This window comes from Capsicum annuum, chromosome 8 (assembly GCF_002878395.1).
Source record: "Capsicum annuum cultivar UCD-10X-F1 chromosome 8, UCD10Xv1.1, whole genome shotgun sequence".
NCBI classification, from domain to species: domain Eukaryota; kingdom Viridiplantae; phylum Streptophyta; class Magnoliopsida; order Solanales; family Solanaceae; genus Capsicum; species Capsicum annuum.
In genome coordinates, this window is record NC_061118.1 from 92,927,275 (window position 1) to 92,932,269 (window position 4,995).

Genomic DNA, 4,995 nt, shown 5'->3' on the forward strand with positions numbered 1-4,995 from the left:
GACACTCACTCTCAGAAAGAAATTCCAATCAATGCATGTCAAATACCATATGCTTGCCCTTATTTTCATTACCAAGGTGTCCAGACAGGTTAGTTAGGATCACTATAGGTCTTTTCTTTGGCTTGTAATGTAGGCTAACGGCTGGTATGATATTCAATGGCATTTAGATTGACTAAGCCTCCTTGGAACTACCTTAACTTTTGGGGTTCACTTATTAACCTTTTTCTAGATTTTCTCCTTTTCTTGATCACACATTATTCAGGATGGATGTGGCTTTTCTTTTTCATTCTTTTTCTTTTCTTATTCTTCTTCCTTACCACCCAGCTTTTTATTCCTTTTCACTTATTCTTTTCCTTTTATTCTGCCTTTTTTCATACTTAATTTACATCACGCACCCCTACAATATCCACCCTCAACTTATGTTGTTTACCTAAGTCTAGGTGCATAGTATCCAAGGAGGACCAGGGCCAAAGTAGGTTTATTATGATCTAAACGGGAAGGTGATAGGTGTCATAGAAAGAAATGGTTAATTCAGGCTCTAAAGAGGGATCAAGAGATATCAAGCATACAGGGTAGGTCATTTAGGAAAAAAGTGACTTAAAAATCAAAACGGCCTATGATCCTTTCCTAACCCCTATCTTTCAACCAAGGTAAGACTAACCGGGCAAGTTCTAGATTTAACACACAAAGGGAACTAAGTAGTATCTCACACACACATGGCAAAAAGGTGCATCACAAGCTACTACCTATCCAGATCATCCGATTGTGTAGCAGTGGATATCATGTCACTAGTACTAATGCCACAACAAGATGCACAGTGGTCAAACATAAATGTATATCACACAGTTACAAAACAGACCAACGGAGAGGTGTTTATCAGTCTCAAAAATCAACAAAAATATGTCAATGGATCTAGATACTTACTTTTCTCCGGTTAACCATAACACATCATAAAACAAACACAGTACACCTAAACATGCTAGCTCTATTAGGAACAAGACTCTATGAAAAAGAGGCACGCCAACAAAAACCCCAGGAGGACATCAACACCCACAAGTATCCCCACCCTCAACTTAATATCATGCATTGTTCCCAACACATAAAATCAAAACAAGAGAGTTAGAAACATACCTGTGGCACCATGGTGTGAAGATATGATGTCAATCACATAATACAAATACAAATAACAAGTTACCTTGGGTAGCCTCCCAAGAAGTGCCTAGTTTAACGTCGCGGCATGACCCAACTCGGCTTTTTCCTCCACCTTGAGGATATGAATTTCACCCCCACCTTACAGTCTATCTTTTTGCCTCGCTCATAGGGAGGTGGTACAAAGATTAAGAAGCCGAGTACTAAATGATGCATGGTAAACAGCTTGACCTTAAAATGAGGTGTGTTTTTATGTTGTTTATCAAGTGTAAAATAAAGAATATAGGATTCTTGTTCCGCATCTTCATAGTCTTTCACTAGTTTAGATAATTCCACACACAAGATATCATCTAAACATAATATGAAAAAATGCTTCGAGTATGGCCCAACAAATCCTACGTTAAAATTTACACTATCCTCTATGCACTTACTTTTATTCATCTTCTCAACATTTTTACTTTGAATTGGGCTAGAGTCTTCATAAGAGATTGGCTTGTTTTCGTCTTTTGCCTCTAGCACCATTTCCTCAATCTTGGTATCATCCCTCATGGTTGGTTCGGTTGGTTGGAAAATCTCCAAGGTCTGCTCAATATCAAGCACAACATCGATATAGGGTTCTTACTCCTCATCTTCATACTCATCCATTATGTTAAATGATTCCAAGACAAGATATCATCTAACCATAATGTAAAAAGTGTTTTGGATGATTGACCTCGATATCCATCTCTTCTATCCTTTTTCTTCCCTCATTAAATGCCCTAATGTCTTGACGTATGTCATATATGGTATCATTCGTTGTGTTTATACGATCCAAAATTAGTTAAAGAATAACTTTAATATCACTCTTTCCAGTGCTACATTCTTCCTTTTCTTGACCATAAGTCCTGTCATCCTCATAAAAGGAACTAGAACCTGGGTTAGCGCAATAGGGGGAAGAGATATTTGAGCAATCACTCTAATGTTCATCTTGACCACCACATCAATAACAATTATACTCCCAGTAGGATGGAGATGGTGCACACATTAGTAATAAGTAAATTAGAATAAAAATCTACCTAGAACAAGAAATAAAAGAAAACTAAAAACAAATACTTACAAGTTTGAATTCAAGCAAGTAGGCTAAAGTTCCAAACCAACTCAATACGCCAAATTGTTCCCCGGCAACGGTGCCATTTTTGATAATGCTCAACTTACACCTCCAATTAGTGTAAGGCATTCGACTTCAATATATTTACCCAACTTTGGAGTAGGATTTGAATCCACAGGGAACAATGTGAGTGGCGATTAAGCTAATTTGAAGCTATAGCTACAAGTTCAATTCAAACAAATGGTACAAAAATATAAGATTAAGATGGGGTTTTGAAAGTATATAATGTTGTTAGTTCAATATTAATGTTTGTAATCAATATAAATGGGAAACCAGAGCTATGTTCACCAAGGCTTTCGGGAATTAACAGATACAAGGTAATGCTAGAGATTCTCGGAATGAGTCGAACAACAGAATATCCCTAACGATTATACTATCTAACTTATCTCTCAACCTCACCAGACAATTTATTATCTAATTCTCTCAAACTTAGATAAATTATCTATTTCCAATAGGATGTTATCTCAGGTAGATTAATCCAGTTACGGCATTAATCATTAAACAGAAGGTTGGTAGCTTTCGAGTCCCTGTTGATAATTTACGTCCTCTAGTCTATTTCTCCGTTAGAAACAAATAAAACCTAAGGCATAACCTAATGTTTGCAACCACTAGATTTCAGTTAAAATAATAGAATTTCAAGATGTTCCACTACTCTTTGAATCCGTTAAACACCTAGTATCATATCAAACTCTAATCCATGGATCCCATAACTCCGGCTAATGAAATTAGCTGCTCATAATTTGATGGACAAAATGACAAGTTGAATTCATGATTATAATGATAAACTAACGAATGGATAGATAACAACAAGTAGTTCCTCCTATTTAATCACAAGGTAGAAACCCCAAAAATAGTTGATACGAAAACACAAGAATATTTATGAAAGAGAGCAAAAATATGTGTCTCTCTTCTTAGAGTTGATGTCTGATAGATGAATTATTAATCCCCACTTTAAAAACCCTAAAAGATGCTATTTATACTAAAGCCTAATTAAGGTAATAAAATAACAAAATCACAGCTGGGCTCGAATTTAGGTGACACAATATTGATGTTGGTCATCAGGCTTCTAACGGTGTCTCAGATATGTCGTTAGAAGTCATGCCATCTTGACCTGTTCTGCCTTACTCTGATGATGTCCTCTGATGGCTTACCACACTTGTGATGGCATATAGCAAATGTCGTCATACCTTCAGCTTATTTCACCATGTTCTTCCTTACTCTGACGGCATATTCTGACGGCTTACCACACTTGTGACGAAATATTGAGAATGTCGTCACTCTCATCTAGAAACTGTACTCCATTGTTCTTCCTAACACCTTTTTCTAGTAGCTTACCACATCTCTAGCGGCATGCAATAAATTCTGTGAGCCTCATATCAGCTCACTTGTACCAGATTTTACTTATTTTTTTCATCTTTCCTATGTTTTCATCCCATCCTTGACTTTCCTACAAAATCTTAAGAAAATGATCAAAAACAACCAAAAGTTGCTTAATACTTCGCAATTATTTAGAGTTAAAAGCCTCAAATGTGTTAGCATCTGCTCACACATCACTACTATGTATTTGGGTATTATAGTTGTCATTTGATACTAGTTCTGGATATTGATGTCATTTACACGTTTGGATTCAACTATCAACTCTTGAGATATATATTATATATATTGGTTAGGTTGGAATAGGCTAAGGGGGTGGTCTCTGGTCCTCAGTGGACTTGAGATACCCGCCTAGGACAGGCCCTATCTTGGATCATTACATTTTGATCACATAATGGAATTTTAGGTGTCACAACTTGATGTACCAGTCATGATGGAACCTACTTTATCCCACCTGCAGGTAATCAAAACCACAGATCAGAGCAACACGAAATGGTCTTACTTGATGGAAAATGACCTAAAAGCTTGGAATCAACATTTTGAAAACTTCAAATAGCAATAAAACAATCAGAATAGCATAATACATAGATAAATATCAACAACCATCCCACTACCTTGTAATGTTGGTACAATAGCTACTACAAATGAACAATAAGTATAAATATAGTAAATTACAACCCATCTCAGAAAAAACACTAGATATGGATAATAGATGGAAAAATGGTAAATCTAACTCTAAGGATCACCCAATCTCAAGAATCAACCCAACACGAGCATCATGTCAGCGGCAGCTACTAGTACTCAGATCTGCACCAAGAAGGTACAGAAGTGTAGTATGAGTACCAAAACCATGGGGACTCATTAGGAATGCCAATTGATCTAAATCATTATATAATATGATTAAGTACAATATAAAAAAAAGCTAAGTCAAGGTAAAAGGGAAAACCTAGAAATAAGCTCCAACACTGATGTGCATGAATTAATAAATAAATTAAGAAAAGTAACATAAAGATCAAAAGATTATATCTGCTATATTGGCCCTCATAACCAATAACTGTGGAAAGAAAAAACCTAATGCGGGCACCAATAATCCAGAGGTACTATCAAAGGGAAATAAATAATTGAAGATCAATAACTCTACCGAATATCAGCTATAATCCTCAAACCAGCCATCCTTAATAATATCATACCCAACTCTCAATGCTAGACATGAACTAGAACTCATATCATCATCATCATATTATCCTTAATAGTATCAATATCATCTCATTATTTGCCGAACTCAAACCAAAACTTATTATATCAATATCACCATCAATTGTCGG